A 20,187-nucleotide genomic window follows, 5' to 3' on the forward strand; every position below is an offset into this window, starting at 1 on the left:
CATCAGCAGTCCTGTTGTGAAGCAAGGCTTTGCTGACTTTGATTTAGGTGAATGTGTTAGCTGCACACAGATGAAAATTAGTTTTAAAATTATTAATGAGTCTACAAAGACAGAATCATGGCAGTGAAAGACAGAAAACAGCTTGTCATCCCCCTTTACATGAAAGATTGTATGGTTTTCAGAAATGAAGCAACTTGGGTGAGTCATATAATCCATACCCACAGGGTCTGATGCAAATTTATGGTCTCTAAGATCTTTCTAAATGCAAATACTGGTGCTAGAACCAGTAGTTTGCTAAATAATCAGATATTGGCAATTTCAGCATAGACTGAAATAGACTTAGCTAAAACACTTTCAGTGGAACACTTTTAAACTAAGGTTGCTGGGGGAGGGGAACATCAGTCCATCCCGCTCTTCCCAGTTTAATGCCAATGTCTGTGGTAGATGCCCTTAGCCTGGAGAAGGGTGACAGGATGGATGGCAGGAGAGAACCTAAAGAGCATCACAAAGGGATTCCAGCCACTCCAGCCAGTAAGCCAGCTTCATCAGGGGCCCAACTCAAATGTTTCTTTATACATGTAGCATGGGGAATAAACAAGAAGAGTTAGAGATGTACACACACTTGCAGGGCTATGACCCCATTGGCATTGTGTAGGTGTGGTGGGATGGCTCCCACGACTGGAGCAGTGGAATGGAAGGATATAGGCCCTTTAGGAAGGACAGGCAAGGAGGTGAGGAAGGGGCATTGCCCTGTATGTCAGTGAGCAGCTGGAGTGCATGGAGCTCTGCCTGGGGCTGTATAAGGACATTTCTGACAGAAAGCTGATGGGTCAGGACTAAAGGGAGGGCAAGGACAGTGGACATAGTAGGTGTCTGCTACAGGCCACCTGATCAGGAAGACCAAGCAGGTGAGGCCCTTTATAGACAGATAGAAGCAGCCTCACATTCACAAGCCCTGGTACTCATGAGGGACTTCAGCCACCCCAATATCCATTGGAGGGACAGCACAGTAGGGCATACAGGCAATCCAGGAGTTTCCTAGAATGTATTGATGATAAATTCCTCCTCCAAGTGATAGAGGATCCAGCGAGGAGAGCTGTTATGTTGGACCTCATTCTCACCAACAGATTGTGGCTGGTGAGGAGTGTGAAGGTGCAGTTTAGGATCCTGAGGGCAGTGAGGAAGGGAGCACAGGAAGCTCTCTATGCTGGACTTCAGGAGAACCAACTTTAGCCACTTCAGGGATCTGCTTGGTAGAGTACCATGGGATAAAGCCCTAGAGGGAAGAGGGGCCCAAGAAAGCTGGTTAATATTCAAGGATCACTTCCTCCAAACTCAGGAGTGAAGCATCCCAACAAAGAGGATGTCAGGCAAAAAGAGGATGCCAGGAGGCCTGCATGGATAAACAAAGAGCTCCTGGACAAACTCAAGCAGAAAAGGGAGGCACACAGAGGGTAAAAGTAAGGACAGGTGTCTTGGGAGGGATACAGAGACATTGTTTGAGCAGCCAGAAATCAAGTTAGGAAAGCTGAAGTCCTGTTAGAATTAAATTGGCCAGGGATGTCAAAGGCAACAAGAAAGGCTTCTATAGGTATGTTAGCGCTAAAAGGAAGACTAGGGAAATTCCGGGCCCTCTCTGGAAGGAAATGGGACACACTGTCGTGCATGATACACAGAAAGCTGAGGTACTCACTGATATTATTGTCTCAGTCTTCACCAGAAAGAGCTCCAGCCACATAGCCTGAGCCTCAGAAGGCAAAGACTGTCAGGGACTGGGAGAATGAAGAACTGCCAAACGTAGGAGAAGATCAGGTATGAGAGCATCCAAGGAACATCCAAGGTGTACAAGTCCATGGAACCTGATGAGTTGCATTCATGGGTCCTGAGGGAACTGGCAGATGTAGTTGTTAAGCCACTACCCATCTTATCTGAGATCGTGGCAGTCTGGTGAAGTTTCTGCTGGCTGGAAGAGGGGAAATATAAACCCTATTTTTAAAAAGGGGGAAAAAAAATAAAAAAGACCCTGAGAACTACAGGCCAGTCAGTTTCACGTGTGTTCAGCTCTGGGGTACCTAGCACATGAGGGACATGGACATATTAAAACAAGTCCAGAGGAGGTCCACGAAGATGATCAAAGGGCTGGAGCACCTCTCCTATGAAGAGAAGGAGTTGCTGAAGGAGTTGAGGTTGTTCAGTCTGGGGAAAAAAATGCATGAAAATAGTTCAGAGGTTATGGAGTAACCCCAGTAAACCCAACGTTATAGTCAAGATACGTAGTATTGAGCCAAACTGAGTCCAAATTCTGACAGTAACTTGCAGTCGCTTTGCAGAGCTCCATGAAAGTTAAACTGAAGGGATGTCAGCCTACAGAACTGATCAACAAGCATAACTGAACACTGCAAGAAGCCAAAACAAAAACAACACCCCCCATAACAACAAAAATGCCCCCAAACCAACAAACCAACAAATCAATGACAACAGCAAAAACTATAATATAAATACATTGTAAAATATATTGTGTTGGACTTCCTCAGATGCATTCATCTGTAGTTAAGTGTTTGAGTGGTCAGAGAAAGACCTTGAATTAAGAAGGCTCTCTGAGCATATGTGTCACAATCCTCAAGTTGAGATTTCCACCTGAAAGGCAATCCTTCTCTAAAGAAGTGTAAGAAAGTATCTCCAGCCACATCTGGCCTTGCCAAAGTACACTAGTTCTGTCACTTATTATCTGTGACATAGACGCATTGGGAAGAACATTGGCAACACAGTCTTAAGACATGAAGAGTGCATGTGGAGGGGGTGTAGGGAGACATGAAGGTAAAAGCATCTTTTTTAGCTTCACTTGCAGTTGATTATTCATTCCATCATTCTTCATTGAATCATCTTTGGATGCTATATTTCTAGTCAGCCGTAGAATTTTTTGTGTTACGTGGTTTCTCATTCCTTGTATATTATTTTGTCTCAAAATGTTGTGAGAAAAGGCATTCACCTGAGTTGGTATAAAGCATATGTATAATTCTGTATATTACTTGTCACATCATTGAATAATGAGGAAGAATAACATCTCTGTCAAAAGAAAAGGCTGTTATGGACATCTCAGAAATCCTTCCTTTAATCTTGCTATGTCAATGTTAATGACTAAGAGAAAAAGAGTTAATTGAGATCAGGATGTAATACTCACAGCTTTGCATTAATGTGCACAGACAAGACAGAGACCAAGAGAGAAAAACTGGAATACAGGGAGAAGAATGTAACATCTGTAAATCAGCAAGAATCCCTTTACTTAACCTCTTTCTCAAGGGCTAGTCTTTCTTACTGATGCTAATACACAGTTTGTGAGGGGAAGCAGCTATATAATATCATTTAAAGAACAGCTATGCAACAAACAGTATATACAAAAACAGTATAAACAAAAAGTATATACAACAAACTTTTGTATTTATATAATTCTACTGCCTTACTTTAACAAACTAATGACCTATTATCACCAATTTGTATAGTGTTTACCTGTGGAAACCTGATGCTAAAACTACTATTAAATCCAGCAGATAACACTGTAGATTCTCATTAGACTTGAAATTCACATAGAAATCTTGATATTTTGGCTTAAAATCCAAGGTAAAGATTAAGTTAAATGAAAAAAAAAAACAAAAAAACAACCATTTTGAAACAGTTAAAATATTCTCGTGTATAGAGGTATACCTTTATCCTTCTTCTCCATCAAAATTAAGCTGAAAAAACATCTGAAAGGAACAGAAAATGGACTCTGGAAAAGATTGGATGAAACAGAACATGACAATTCAAATGAACGAGGTGGGTAAAATTATGTTGGAGGGAATGTAAATGAAATTAAAGGAAAATAGAACTCAGGGAGATAGGGGACATGAAATAGAATTATGTCAAATGAAAAATATAGACAAAAATGTAAAGGAGACAGAGTGGTATAATAAGAGAGTGATTGAAAATCGAGCAATGCAGAAGGATGTGAAAATGAACAATGACAAAAAGTAAGTGAAGGGCAAGGAGTAGGCAAAGAAATATAAAGAATCTGTTGCCTCATGGTATTAAAGTGAATAATTTCAAGTGCAACATAAAAAAAAAAACTATACATGTACACTACTGGAATAAAGTATGAAAAGGATGTTGGGGAAAAAAAATTTGCAAAAATGAAGTTCTAATTTTTCTCATCAGAAAGAGAGAAAAGGACAAGTGTAAAGAAATCAAACTGATCTGTAAGTTTCTCTTCTATTAACATAGTTAAGAAGTGATAAGCTTATATTCATTTACTATTTTGTCAGTGATCTTTGTTACTAACCATTATATGTAAAATTAAAAAAAAAAAAGAAAAAATGTATAGCCTATCATATTGTTAATCATTTGACTTTGTATTATTGTACCTCACAGCTTTTAGTTAACATAAAATGAATTTTGCAGTCCAATACTATAACTTCTCACACTTTTAACTGCCAGAAACAATAATTTATAGATCAATTCCTTTGTTTAACTACTATTTTATATACTTTTTTTTTTTTTCTTTTTTTTTTTTTTCTAACTCTCCATTGTGCAACACTGAAATTTAAGTTTGCTGACAATATTTTGAGGTCTATCAGTATGTCTCTGGATAAGACTGAGGAAAAGCAAAGTAATTCTCAAATGCTTTTGCTATTTTAAGGTTGATTGTTTTCCTTCATAGGAGAGGAGAATGTAGGATTCAGAGGAAGGGGCCTCATCCATTTGTGTCTTTTGAGCATAGATGCAATTTGTTTTTGAGATTGCAGTTTCATTGGTAATGGTGACAAGTCTGTTCCCACTTATGCTTGCTACAGGGGGCTCTAAAATATTTGTCATCAAAGAGCCAATTAGACTGGATTTAGGGGATGAATTGTGTTCACAGCAAAACTGGAGCCTAAGAGTTTATTAATCTTGTAACCAAGGTGTCTGAACTGCAAGATTTCTAAAAATTTCTGGTTTGAAATGCAAAGGATACTCTTACAGCTATTTCATATTTATATCACCATTAAAATGTTCTTGCCTTTCAAAAAGTGCTCTTTGAAAGCTATCACACCAGTTTTGGTTTTAACAATGAACCAAAGGGACACCAAACAATAAAACCAAGAAGAATTACAAAGTTTGTAGAAGCATGATTTCATTTCTTAAGGAAACTGGATGCAAAACTTGTAACTGGAGCACAAAACTATTAGCAAAAGGATGATTTACTACATTAAAGCTCACAGTAGTTTCATCATATGAAATGAGCAGCTGCTGGCCCACACCAAAATACTACAGAGCTCACCACTGTATTATAAAAATAAGTATAAGTGAAAACAGTATAGTTATTTCTGTGGCTCAATCAATGTAACATTGAAATTCCAATGTGCTTAAACAGTATATATATATATATATATTTTTTTTTGGTAAGGTTTCTCTTCAAAGTCAGACTTATTCTGAATTAATATAGTGAAGTAGTTAAGGTGAGTATGTTTAGCATTTAATCTATTAGGAAATATTCTTAATGATGTTATAACATGCTAACTAGTAAATCATCAAGGAAAATATTTTTGTGTTCTTTGTTTAACACTTTGAAACATCCTTTTTACTTATGTAAGCTTATAGAAGATCACAGTGTCTTTGAAGTAAGTACATATATATCTGCTCTGTAAAAAAAGAATTTTCTTTCTGAAAATTTTGTACAAAGCAGACATATATTACACTCGATGTATTACATCATATCTTCCTTTGAGCACTTATTTTTACACTACTACTAAAGTTGGTGAAATAAAACTGGATATTTTATGAAAAGAAAATTGCCCAAATCAGTGATAGATGCTAATTAATAACTAGGTTTCCAGTTCAGATTTTTCTGCCTGTTGATTCAAGATTTCCTTCCTCCCTCCCTCCCTCCCTTCCTCCCTCCCTCCCTCCCTCCCTCCCTCCCTTCCTTCCTTCCTTCCTTCCTTCCTTCCTTCCTTCCTTCCTTCCTTCCTTCCTTCCTTCCTTCCTTCCTTCCTTCCTTCCTTCCTTCCTTCCTTTTCTAACTTAGGATGAGGTAAAAACAAAAATGGTCTAGTCTAATATAGAGATTCTTCTCAAGTTATGCTTTTGCAATTGAACCTTTTTATTGATCAAAAGAATATTTGAAAAGCACCAACAGTATTTTTTTTTGTTTCTTCCGTTGAATGCCTGTGAATCAATGAATTAGGTTATGAAGGTTATGAGAACTTGAAGCATCCGCATCCTTGCTATTAATAAAAATATACAAAAAAAAAAAAAAGTCATTAAATTATTCTTTCAGGGACAGGATTTAAATCTTTTTTTTTTTTTTTTTTTTTTTCCCTCCCCAAAATTTTCAAATACTCAAGTATTTTATTTTTAATAAATTTACAATTTATGTAACTTGCTGGGAGGGATGAAGCGGTTGGGGAGAACTAAACCCATCTGTTTGGGCAGATGTCTGTAGCATTTTGAGAGTGACCATAGTAGCCAAAAAGACCAGGGATTTAGGGCAGCAGTATATTATTGAAGTGTAGCTATCTGATGTGGCCACAAGAGAGCACTGTAAATCCAAGGAAGACTAGTTTCAGCAAATGAAGTTCATGAGAGCTGAATGTATTGCTTTTTTTCCTCCTGCTGTCAGAAATCTCAAGAAATGATGACTATGTTTATTGACGTTAGTACTAGACAGATAATTAATTATTTAGGGTTTTTCCTGAGAAGTGAAAAGGTCACCTTTATTACACATAACTTGGAAAAATACTGTGATATTGTAGATCATGAAACATTAAAATGCAAGCAGTGATTGAGGTTTTCACAGCCCATATATTTGTTTTACTTGTCCTCTCAGATTTAAAATGTCTTCATTACTGAACAGTGTATTTAAAAGTATATATATATCATTAAGAAACTCTACCATGAAAAAGCAAAGACTGACATATTTCCCATTGTGATGGCAAAGGAGATGGGAAGTGCTGAAAAAAAAAAAAAAAAACACAAAAAAAACCCTATGAAAGATTATGTAGTGTTTTTTCAACATAAGAGCAAGAGAGAAAGTGAGAGAAGAAACTTAGAACACAAAGGGTCAAGACCAAAGAAGTGGGGAAAATGGAAATCAGGAAGTAAAAAGGAGAGTTCTTACAGCTCTCTCCCTGTTTGGCCTTGGGAAATCCCACATAGTGCTTTTCACGTGCATCTGCTGATGCTGCATGGCAAGATTGCTAAGGGAGTCTCACCTTATTTCTCTTCTTTCTTGGATGTCATTTACAGATAAGGCATTATTTCTTGTGCTGCTTGAAAAAAGATTAATACCCTCTCTCGATTTTGCCTTATAACCCTTTTTTCTACTTCCATGATACTGCACAGCTGTAGAGGCCTGTCACCACCTGCAGGATGGCATCACTCTCTTTGAGATGTAGTGTCCCGCCTGTCCTCGCAGCTCAGAAGCAGACATGCAGCAGGGGAAATGGAAGCAGAGCATAGTGCTACAAATGCACCTGATCAGAGTTTGTGTCAGAGAGGCATCAATAGTTTGGGGTGGAATGAGGTGATGTAACAAATGGATTGAAATAATAATGGAATGGAATTAAGAGAGATAAAATCATACATATTATGTCTGCCAGGTTAATGAAGCCTGTTTAAGAGGGTTAATGGAGAGACATTTCAATGAGTGCCTGCCAAACCTGACAGCTGCAGGATCTTCCTGCAGTGGATTTAGTAAATGTTTGAGTGTACAAACTCAAACATTTTTTTATCCCCAAACACATTCACAATATAAACTTCTGAAACTCACTGAAAATGAACAATTAAAGAGCAATGTGAATAAAGGTATGTTTCTATGATATTAAACAATAGCACTAGTTCTGTAGTAATTATATTTTAGCCATCAGGGACCACACTAAAATGGCCTGCAATTTGCTTCATATTTTATGTTTCTTCTCTGCTGCATGGCTCCAGGCATTCAGAAGTACCTTGACAAGGAGAAACAAGGTACAGGACTGTAGGATTGGAGCTGAATTAGAGCAAAACTGCTGTTATGAACCAGCAAAAACAAGATTATGTATTATATTTATTGCTACTCTTTTTTTTTTCTTTTTTTTTTTTTTTCTTCTTTTTTTTCTGAGCTGTAAAGTGCACAAAGAGCACAAAATGAAACAAATAGGCAATTTAAACTTGTAATTCAGGATTGTTCACAACGAAGCTGAAGGATGTGCAATGGGTAGTGAAGAGAGAATTTCTGCTAATAAAGCTGCAACACTCCCATTGCAGGAGGCTTAGAATTAGATGATTTGTAAGGTCCCTTCCAACCCAAGCCATTCTATAGCTCTATGAACATTCTTGCTCAGGTTACAACTGTGCCTCATCCACTCTGCACAAAAAGACATATTTTTATGACTATAATTATGAGATTTGGCAGTGCGATCCTGGCCCCGGTGGCATGTTGGAAGAGATCCTCAATAGCACATGTGGTAACTTGTTTGAAAGACTCGCCATTTCCAGTCAGTTGGCTGGATTAACTGTGAACTATGGTAACTGCCTTCTTCCATAAAGGGAAACTACAGACAAAGTTTCTATGCTATGGTTTCATTTAAAAACTAGTCGTGGAGGAAGAGGATACATTTTGCACATGTGTTAGTGTGCTAGTTCTTAAGATTTCTGTCACTTCTGTTTAGAACTGGTATATTTTCCCTTTTGTACTACATTGGAAGTTGGCTTTGGAAAGGAACTAGTTTTACCACTGATCCTTCTATAACAGAAGATGTAAGGATCATCATTCATGTCTGATGAAGGTGGTACCAGAGAAGAAAATATAATATTTTAAGTATTTATAAAAAAGGAGAAAATCAAATACAGTGTGCATTTAAAATTGATAGGAGCAGGATTTGCCTTTTTGTCTTCTGGTGCGATGAATGCTTTGAGGCATTCTGACACCATGCTGAAAAGCTGGTTCACTTGCCAAGTTCATTTGTCCAAAGTATAGAGTAAGATCTGCAGAGTAAGATGTGAAAATTAAATAGTATCTATACCTTTCAGATGCTCTCAGAATTTCAGTTGATAACTTGTTTGGTTATAAACTGGGTAGAATACAGACCAGCTCTTCAACTTTGCCCTTGTTCTTTCTGTATAAGCAGGTGATTTGTTTACAAATTCTTTATCAAATAGTTTTTTTCTTTCTTTGTTTCTTTCTTTTTGGTGTGAATTTTTGCAAATATTACTTTCTAACTTATTTGTGAAAGAGAATAAAACTTTCAGTAGCTCTCTAGGCAAAGAGGAAAGCAATGAGGGAAAGCAGAGATCCTGAGAACACTCTACGGGACAGCCATTGTGAGGAATCTTTGACTCTGCTCTTATAATTCCTGAGCTGACAAGAAAGCCAAGCCCCAAGTCAGGGTGTAACCCAAGCCTCTGTGTCCTGCTGAGGACAGGGTGGGGCTCACTCGTCAGACCTGTGTTTTAGCTCTGGCAGTGAGGACCTGGCAGGGATCACCAGGACCCGCACATCATTGATGGAATCCTGTCAACAGTTCTGCTGAGAGCAGATCCCAGCATGACAAACCAGGTCAAGGGGCATGTCAAAATTCATCCGTATGTAGTTCTGGTTTTATAACATGAAAAAGCACTGAACTCCTGGATAGTTCCCTGGGTGTATCTGTGGTAACTGAAACTGTCGGTTAGTCCTGGCTGCGACATTTTCTTGGATGAAAATGGGGCTACATTTGGCTTCTTGCAGTTAATCCAGATCAGAAGGTCAGGATTATCTGACCACCTTCTTTTCACTGTTAGATCTCAAATCTTTAACAGTGATTCAACTCCCAGAACACTATACTAATTTGATACTAATCCATGAAAGGTCACTGCTAGCATAACAAAATCCCATAATAGTAAAACAAGAATATTCAGTGGCATTTTACATGTACTTAGTGCTTCTCATCTAACATTTAGTGTCACTATAGATTCTATGTAGCAGTGAACTTTAAAACTAAGTCTTTTCCTTCCTTAATTCTTCTTCCTCATACTTTATACAAAATATAAATTCAAAACATTAAGAGGCCAATAGCTGCACTGGGAATATACTGCTAGTATAAAAATGATTCTTGATGAAATGCTATCTAATGAAACAAAACTGAAGCTCTGGGTCTTGATAACTAAGCCAGGAGGGTCTGTCACAGATGAGAGACTCTGAAAAGCTGGCTTTTCCCCAGAGCCCTAAGAATCTTGAAAAAGTATTCAAAGTAGAACTGACAGGGATGTTGATTTCACTGAGGTGCTACAGGCTCAACAAGCTCCATTTTATGAGAAATGTCAAAAAAATGTTGGGTTTGGCCTGGTTCAGACCTAGCACTTCTAGATTTTAATCTTCACCTTTTCATGAGATTACTCTGTGTTTCCTGACTAGCATATCTTCCAATAGACAGACAGAATAAATTGCAGGCAGCACTGAAAACAATTTCTCTTCTCCAGTTCATTACATACCCAGCACGAAATACTTTACAAGGAGCTTATTTTCATAATACTTGGACCATTATTTGAATAAAAGAGTAAAGCCTTTCTTGTATTCACGTTGAGAGAGTGACAGTCATTAAAATGAACAAGTGCCTGTTACCTATGAAGCAAGCCTTGGAGCAAGTCTCTCTGATCCAAGCATTTGAGTGAAGGAGGAGATGAGAAGGGGAATGATAATGAGAAACTGGATGCAAGTTAAAAAGCAGTTGCCTTTGGCATGTTTTTATTAATTTTTGGTTGGTATGGGGGAAAATGTTGGTGTGTTTAGTGAACTTTCAGTGATTCTCAAAGTTATGATGAAAATAGAAGTTATAGTAAATAAGTGTTGAAGTAAAAATTGGCCAGGCAATATTTATTTGAAGTGTGAAAAGTCAGGCACCAAATGTTTTTCAAACATGACTGCTCTATGCAGTTATCCCGTTCGTAGTAACAATTAATACCAAGTATTACAGAGCAGCACTCTGCTGTTGTGTGTGAAAAAAATGTCTATTCTGGCTGTTCAATAAAACCATTAAGAGAGAGAAAAAGCCAGTCATGTTGGGTTTTGTTCCTTTCCTAACTCTGTGCTTTTGTATGTGAGGAAAAGCCAGTTTTGCCCTCTGCAGTCGTCTTTGCCCCAGGGTGTGACTACATTTGTTTTGAATTTTCTCCCAATATGTGCTAAATCAAAAGACAACATTTTGTTATTGCAAAAGTAGGGGAGTTTTTTTTTTAAAGCAAACTTACTCTGTCTGAACCTTCCTTCACTTTTGCTGCTTTTAAATTCACAGGTTACAGGTCACTGTAGTGGATTTCTGCTGTTACATGGCAGGAAATCCATTTATTCTTTTTGTGCTAGGAACTTCCTTGAAACATCTACAGGAACTCAATAACCCTACAGATCATCCAATAGAATAGGTCATTTCTGTCAGTATTGTGGGATTTCATTAGTGCCATTGCAGATTTTACACTTTTTTGCTTATCTGAAATTTGATAATTTGTAATTTGGACTTGTACAAAAAAAGTTTTTTTTTTTTTTTTTTTTTTTTTTTTCCTCAGCCTTTAATCTATGTCAAGCATCCCAGGCTTTGTGGTAAGCAGACTACAAATTATAGTGTATGTCATGGGAGTGTGGTAGGTACATTATCCTTTCTTATCTGGAAAGCCATCTCAATCTCAATTCTGTTCAGATGATGAGGAAAATGCTGTTGATCATTATTCCTAGCTGCCACATATGGTTTAGTGCTTTCAGAAGTTTTAGAAGAAATGGCAGCAGTAGGATGAACAGAAACAAGCACAACAGGATGATCAGGAGCGGGAAAGAATATCTGAACACTAATTTTGTCACATTATCTAGTATTGTCTGTAGCTCTGCTCCATATTTGTATTAGTCTTCTCAGTGTCCAGGCAGTCTACATGACCTTCCACAGAGGGATGCTTTTGTGATAGTTATCATATAAACAAACATATATAATATCAAAGAAGACATATATAACATCTAAGAAGACAAGCAATGTATAAAAGATGAGGTAAGAAAAATAAAATTCATTAAAATAAAAGTAGTGCAATTGGACTGCTATTAGTTTTACTTTTAAAATCAAATCAGATTTACAAAGACACAGGTTGGTCGTATTCTACACAATTTTATTTACTGACTTTAGTGGAACAACATGAGAGATAAATCTGATTGGAATCCTCAACAGCAACCAACTTCTTTTCATTACAAATAAAACATCCCATTTAACATAGTACATAAATTATCCTGTGCTATGTGGTAAATGGTAAACCAGAGGCAATTTCATAGAAATGAGAGCAGCTCTGAGGAGAAGGACCTGAGGGTGCTGGTCGATGAGAAGCTCAATATGAGCCAGCAATGTGTGCCTGGAGCCCAGAAAGCCAGCTGCATTCTGGGCTGCAGCAAAAGAGGCATGACCAGGAGGGACAAGGGAGGTAATTGTCCCCCTCTGCTCTGTTTTTGTGAGATCCCAGCTGGAGTACTGTGTTCAGCCCCGGGGCCCCCAGCACAAGAAGAACATGGACCTATCCATGGAACAAGTCCATAGGAGGGCCACAAAGATGATCAGAGGCATGGAGCACCTCTCCTGTGCAGACAGGCTGAGAGAGTAGGGGTTGTTCAGCCTGGAGAAGGGAAGGCTCTGGCGAGACCTTATAGCGACCTTCCAGCACCTAAAGGAGGCCTACAGGAAAGCTGGGGAGGGACTCTTTGTCATGGAGTGGAGTGATAGGACAAGGGGGAATGGCTTTAAATTAAAAGAGGGGAGATTTACACTAGATATTTGGAATAAATTCTTTACTCAGAGGGCAGTGAGGCACTGGCACAGGCTGTCCAGAGAAGCTGTGGAATGCTCCATCCCTGGAGGTGTTCAAGGCCAGGCTGGATGGGGCTTTGGGCAACCTGGTCTGGTGGGAGGTGTCCCTGCCCATGGCAGGGGGGCTGAAACTATGTGATCTTTAAGGTCCCTTCTGACCCAAACTGTTCTGTGATTCTAAGACTGTATGAATCAACAGAGTGATACTGGAGTTAAACTATTTGGAGATAATATTTTGCCAGAGCAGATTGTTTCCTATATTTCTAAATCTTAGCATGTATTTATATTCCTTCAGTTCTAATTAATTGGGAATAGATGCTGAGTAGGGTATGTCATGTGCTGTAGTTTCTACATAAACAAATCAAAGACTTTATGGCATTCCCTTATATCAGACTTCATTCCTTTTTTTTTTTTTTATTTTATTTTTCTTTTCTTTTTTTTCCTATTTGTTTGTTTGACTACGATTTTCATATCCTTTATCTTTTTACTTTAGTAAAAGGTGTGCATGACATTTTTCATATAGAAAAAACATTCTGAATTCTCGACAAAACCATAAATACTGCACATAGTTAGAATGACAAAAGTACTGGCTGACCTGGAGACATGATGCAAAATGTTACCATCTCAGCAAGGCATCTTATTACAGGAATATGCTTAAAAGATGTAGACTCATCAGATTTGCCTTCTTGATGTCAAAGGCTATGACTCAACACTAATATACTGTTATTTTTGCCTTCACTCACATCTATTTTTGCCTTCACAGGCATGTAATAGGGAACATGAGTAATAGTTCAGGACTTGAAAACGATTCTACATTTTCTCAAAATTAAAGTACCATTAAAAGGCCCCAGGTTGTTCCTCTCAGGAGGCAGTGGTCAATAAATCTGAGCTGCAGAAAAGGATATGTAGATGAATGCCTTACCTAGTTTGTACTTATGAGGGAAGACATACTTACACAGGTTATTTGACTTAATGAATATATAATCCAGTTTGGATCATAAAATATACCATAATAGGAAATCTAGGGTTCATTAAATTCCTCTAACCTTATACTTGTTGATGTGTTTACTCTGTCAGTTTGACATGCTGTCTTTTTCAGGCTGCATCTCTAGTCCCCTGATCATTCATTCTAAATTAATGCTGTTTTTCCTGTAGGAGAATGGAAGAATTATCTGTGTTTTTGGAGCATGGATACATACTATGCGAAGAGGAAATCTGTAAGCATCTTCTCAGTATATCTTTTCTTCAGGGAAGCCCCAAGCATGTCTTGTGCAAGTCACTGGCCACAGGAAGCCTGATTCTCTTTTCCCAAAGCAGCTGTTTTATCACTTGTTCATTCTTTATTTTATGTATGGCTATTACTCTTTGGTAACAGAAAGTCATTTATCCAAGTGAATCCCAAAGAAAAACAGAGGAAACCAGAAGGAGGTTTCCCAAGAGCATTATTAGAGGTGACTGAGCAGCTTGCTGCTTCTTGGCATGACAGGTACACAGGGCAGTGCAGGTTCAGCAATAAGCAAGGTGATATGTATGAAAATTGGTGACAAGAGGAAGCAGTTGTTTCCTTAGGCTGACAAATTTTGACAATGGTGACACCTTGGTACCACTTATTTTACTCTAATTCCTGGGCATAGGGCCAGTTATGGTCAGATAAAGATGTTTTTATGCCCTATGTCCAACATGCCCATTTGTTTCAAGGCTATTTAGTAATTATAATGGCATTATAAACTTTTGTGCTTTGCTTGTATAGGAGGAGTTGATTGGTTTTCCTAGATGGTAATGAGTACAATAAATATATGATCATGCTATGGCCATGTGTATTTGCGAGCAGTGAATTGCTCATTAAAATTCTATTGCAGGAATTAAATCAGAAGACTATTGCCTTAGCCAAATAATGATGGCTATCACTTTTTAATCAAAACATATAATTTTATGGCTTATGAGTTAACTAATGGCTGTGGAACCTGATTTGAGATTGACACATAAATCATAAGACAGGCCTCTGGGATGATCTTGGTTCATATGAGGAAAAAAAAAAAAAAGAAGTTGGAAAAGTAGGCATAGTAGTGTTGTTTTTTTTTTTAATAGTCACATTTCACTAATTTAAGGGGTAGAGATGAAGACAGATACATCCAGATTTGTATCATGATTGTCATTCTCCTTATTGTAACCGTTTCTGATTGTTACCCTCTTATAACTTTCCTCTATGACAGAGGAACTAGGGGCCAGAGATTCAGATGTTGATGTTTTAAGGATCCAGGGTCTGCCTCTGATATGTCCTGGCTGTATAGCCTTGGCTCAGACTGCTGAGAAAGTTGCTAAGTTGTGAGAAAACTGTGAGAAAGTCTGTCAAGACTTTCAAATAAGGAAGGGAAAATAAGAAAGGTGAAATAAGAAAGGTGAAAGTAGAAATGTAGGCAGGATTTTAATTAGGAGGTCAATGATTCAAGAAGAAAAATATTGGTCTGTCAGGGTGTAAAATGTTAAATGGAAGAACAAGGTGGGTCTAGCAAAGATCTGCTCAATTGTCAGTGCCATTGGTATGTCAATGTTGATGGTACTGGTGGATGACAGGAGCTCATTGGTGAGCAGGTCTCTTCCACAAGACCATGGAGGCCAACTCTTCTGCTCCTGACTGATCCCCTCCTCACCAGCAAAGTCTGTTTGAGTATCTTACTGGAATGGAGAACACACCACCTAGCCTAGTAGACTGTGAAAGCCTAGCTAGCTTCTGTATGTGTTGGCTGACAAATCACTGCTTTATCCTTTCAAACACACTACTTATAGAGCATCTTTGCAAAATGCAGGGTGCTATGCAAACTGACCCAAAACACAGCAGTTGTGTTTGAATGTTTAAAAATGCATATCACAGAATGAATACTTAAAAATATGCCCATATTTGTTTAAGAGTGTAATGCAGATCTCTTATCCAATCTGATTTGATCATCTCTAATCAAGAACAAAACACATGGCATTTGCCTAGAAAAATATGTAAGAAAACATAGTAGTTCAGTGACTTTTATAAACCAGAAATTTCTCTGTAGAGGAAAATGCAAAGAACTAGGGTAAGCAGGCACAGCAACTTGTGCACAGAAGGAAGGCAAGAACACAATTGCCTGTGTACAAACCAGTAAACCCCAGTTTCATTCTTGGAGCTGGGACTAAATGAGCTAAGGAATGCTCTCATAAGCCTTGGTTAAAACAGAAGTGTATGTAGGTAATATAGGTGTAGCATATAGACTTGTTATACAGCACAATTCTTTCTTTCATAGCAGTTCTTTCTTTCTCTGACATTAAATCATACTTGTTTTTTAAAAGCCGTTGCTTTCCAAAGGCAAACTAGACAATTTCAAAGCCTATCAGGCTTGCTGAATGATCCTCCTTGGTGCAGTATGCAACATGCTCTGAGGCCCAGGACATTAGAGGGGAGCTGCAAGACTCCAGCTGGAGTGGTGATGGGTGGCACAAGATGTCTGGTCCAAGGGCCATGCACTCAGAGAAACAACAGCATTGCTCAAAGAAAATAGAGACCCTGAACCACGGCATTCGTAAGTATAATAGCATCTAGATCTTCCAGGAACGCCTCACAATCTGCAGCAATGCGGTTTTTGATTTTAGTCCCGTGGTTGTTGAGAAATGTGTGTGCGTGAATGCCTTACTTTCATTATTATTTCACATTTCAGGAGCTGAGACCTGGAAATGCCATTCTACCTACATAAGATACTCTCATCAGGTGACAACTGTTATGCCAAATGCACCATATTTGCATGAAAATGCAACTAAGTCTCAGGCTGTATGTCTGTGGTAACCAGAAAAGCATGAAAACCCATTTCTTAACTTAGAGGTCCCATTAAACAAACGAGACATGACAGTGTTTGATTTCATTCGAAAATCAGAAAGAGAACAAAAACCTGAGATATTGGAAGATTGCCCTTAGGATTTAGAAGTGGAAAGAGGAGACAATAGGTAGATTTATGCCTTTAAATCAACTTTCTGCTTGTTTCTTCCTAAGCTTGTATGGCATTTTATGATTTAGAACACTTTTTAACTTGTTTGCAAATTGAACATCGTTTTAAAAAGGATGAGTTGTCTATAATAAAAATCAATGCAGATATTGAATTGAAGTAATGGAAAAGATCCACTTAGGTAAATATCAAATGATTTCAAAGACAGCTTGGCAAGAAATATGAATGAAAGGATTTCAACTTGTTTACAGAGGTGTGGGTAGCACAAGCATTTTAACTGTTCTATGTGAAGAATGGAAGAAATTGTTTCTGTCCCCCCCTCCCCTCCCCTTTGATCTTTTCATAATCTAAAATGTGTTCACTCTATATGCATTTGCAAGGAGGCTGCACTATTGCTGAAGTCTCTTCTTCTATTAAAATCTGTAATTAAAATAGAGTTGCAGCAGTGTTAGCTAATGAGAGTGTGTCTTGTCTCTCAGGCGAGCTCTCGCCAGAGCATGAAGGCTCCAGGGCATTGTGCTCCAGAGGACAGTAAGTGGCTGCCAAGCTATCTGGAAATCCAAATTTTGTCATGTGGGAAATTCTGACATTCTGTAATGTTTTCATTCTAAATAATAAAACTTTAAGTCTCTCTCAGGAGATAAATTTCCCAGAGAATTTGGATCAGGAAACATCAAAATGATCATGCTAAAATGTTTCCTTCTTCCTAGTTATGTACAAATGCTTAATTCTGGTAATGCCTGCTGTAAGGACACTAACACTGAATTTTCACCTACAATATGAAATGTAAGATTTCAGATGGAACTGCAGAGATAAATCAATACTAAACATAGTTTTGAGTTTGAATTAGCCTGCTAATTTCCCACCAGAAGCATACTCAAAGTGAACACTTTATTTTTTGACCAAACATTTTGCAATAGACAGTTGTGCTGTAAAAATAAACATTTAAATAGTTCTGTTTGTTATTTCTTAATTTCAGTCTCATATTACACGTCAGTACTATGAAAAGCTCTATTACTTCAGCATACAGGAGTTAATATCTGTTGTCTTCACTTGTTATTGTATTTTCTTTTTTAATAAAAAAGAAAACTCAAAAACTAAATACAATCAAAATTCAAACTGCCTTTAAACCACCAGAACAATTACAAAGTCATGCAGCATATAAGTGATTTACATAAACAGAATCATTCTAGGATAAAGGTCAATGTATTTTATATCCACCATCAACCTTAATGTATGGGCCATGGTGCTTCTCTGCTCCCACAGCTCATCTATATAATTTTTTTTAATGTTGAAGCTAGTTCATCATTATAATTATGATTTAGAGTTGTTGTTTTTTTTTTTTTTTTGATGTTGTTGTTTTTGTTTTGTTTTGAAAGAACATAAGGGACAAACAACTGTCCCTTACACCTTTTGTCAGGAACATGAGATTTTTCCTGACTCTTCTCTCCCTGATTCTGGATTTTATCTATCTAGCCCCAGAGGGAAATCTTTGCCCTTTCAGAGATGAGCAGGAAAATCAGCCAGTTACCAAAGCTCTGCTGGTGTTTATAACGTATGTGGTGTCTACAGAAGAATGAAACAAAAAACATGCATGAGCACAACAGAACACAAAACCATATGGTATTCAGATTGAAGATAAGGGAGTTGATGATGAGAGCTTCATTAATGCTAATAAGAAGAGTGTAACTGCATTGCCGCATGTTGTGTTGCATATGTATGCTTTGGAGGCAAATAAACCTCATTTCAAATCTAATGAGTACAGTACAGTCCTCAGTTTGACATAACAAAAGTTATTCCATTGCTCAAATTATATTTGTTACTGCAATTATTTTGTTATTATTGTTGTTTTTGTTAAAAAGTTTGGTAGAGATTTAAAGGGAAAAAAAAAGGGGAGCCAAAGAGATAAAATACAAGGGGATCATATATTATTATGTTTTTAAATATTGAAGTTCAGGAAATACTAACGTTACCAGCAGTATGTTAATAGTAACAAATAGAAACAGTTGGCAAATTTTAGCTGCAATTTCTCTTGAGAAAAGAGAAGTTTTTATCTCCTGTAAGGGACACATGCAGTGTTTAGTAAAATTCTGGTTGGGTCACAGTAGGGAAGAACTGTGACATATTCTTACATGTCATTATATTTTAAAATATGGTGTGGGTTAGTACTTTAGAGAGCAGCAACTTGGCTGTACAAGGACCCTCAGGCTCAAATTTGGCAGTGAGGGAATCAAAGCCTTTACCCGCTAAATAGGTATATAAGTAGATAATATGCAGTCATTCACCATATCTACTAATGAAAATTATTGATTTCCTGTTTAAACTAATAAATCAACTATACATCCCTATTAATTGGTTTATTATCCAAGAACTCTAATAGTAATAGAAACACACAGTAATATTTCATTATGTTAAAATATCATGAAAGAAAATATCTGTTGAATCAGGTACAATAGACTCTGGACAATGTCAAACCAAGAAAATGAATTGTGGTATTTGCCTGAAGACCAGACACTCATTCACAGCAACTTTTAAGTAGATTGTCTGGCTGTAAATTGTTGGGTCTTTGTACCATGCCTGTGTCTTCCTTCCTTTGTGTTTGCACAAAGACAAGTAAATTGAGAGATGTAGGGTAGGTCCTGCCTAACTAACCTGATTTCCTTTTATGATAAGATCACCCGTATGGTGGACCAAGGGAAACCAGCTGATGTGATTTTTTTGGACTTCAGCAAGGCTTTTGACACGGTCTCCCATAGGATCCTACTGGACAAAATGTCCACCATACAGCTAAATAAAAACATCATACGATGGGTGAGCAATTGGCTAACGGGCAGGGCCCAAAGGGTTATGGTGAATGGGGCTGCGTCAGGCTGGCGGGCGGTCACCAGTGGGGTCCCTCAAGCCTCCATTTTAGGGCCGGTACTTTTCAATATTTTTATAAACGATCTGGATGTACGAATAGAAGGTATTTTGAGCAAGTTTGCTGATGACACCAAACTTGGAGGAGTTGTGGACTCTGTTGAGGGTGGAAAGGCCTTGCAGAGGGATCTGGATAGGTTGGAGAGCTGGGCGATCACCAACCGCATGAAGTTCAATAAGAGCAAGTGCTGGGTCCTGCACCTGGGACGGGGAAACCCCGGCTGCACATACAGACTGGGCGATGAGACGCTGGAGAGCAGCCTAGAAGAGAGGGATCTGGGGGTCGTGGTAGACAGCAAGTTGAATATGAGCCAGCAGTGTGCCCTGGCAGCCAGGAGGGCCAACCGTGTCCTGGGGTGCATCAAGCACGGCATCGCTAGTAGGTCGAGGGAGGTGATTGTCCCGCTCTACTCTGCGCTGGTGCGGCCTCACCTCGAGTACTGTGTGCAGTTCTGGGCACCACAGCATAAAAAGGACATGAAACTGTTGGAGAGTGTCCA

At 38.1% G+C, this 20,187-nt stretch overlaps 1 long non-coding RNA gene across 1 annotated transcript in view; it reads left to right on the top strand.

Moving 5' to 3' along the window:
• Positions 1–19,796, top strand: part of LOC119715952 (uncharacterized) — a 34,037-nt gene extending 14,241 nt beyond the window's left edge. The window contains exons 2-4 of the long non-coding RNA XR_005263505.2: positions 13,959–14,020; positions 16,487–16,536; positions 17,248–19,796. This is a non-coding gene — a long non-coding RNA (uncharacterized lncRNA). The remainder of the gene's footprint in view (positions 1–13,958; positions 14,021–16,486; positions 16,537–17,247) is intronic.
• The last annotated feature ends 391 nt before the right edge of the window (positions 19,797–20,187 follow it).

The sequence above is a fragment of the Anas platyrhynchos genome, chromosome 2 (genome assembly GCF_047663525.1).
Source record: "Anas platyrhynchos isolate ZD024472 breed Pekin duck chromosome 2, IASCAAS_PekinDuck_T2T, whole genome shotgun sequence".
Lineage (NCBI taxonomy): Eukaryota > Metazoa > Chordata > Aves > Anseriformes > Anatidae > Anas > Anas platyrhynchos.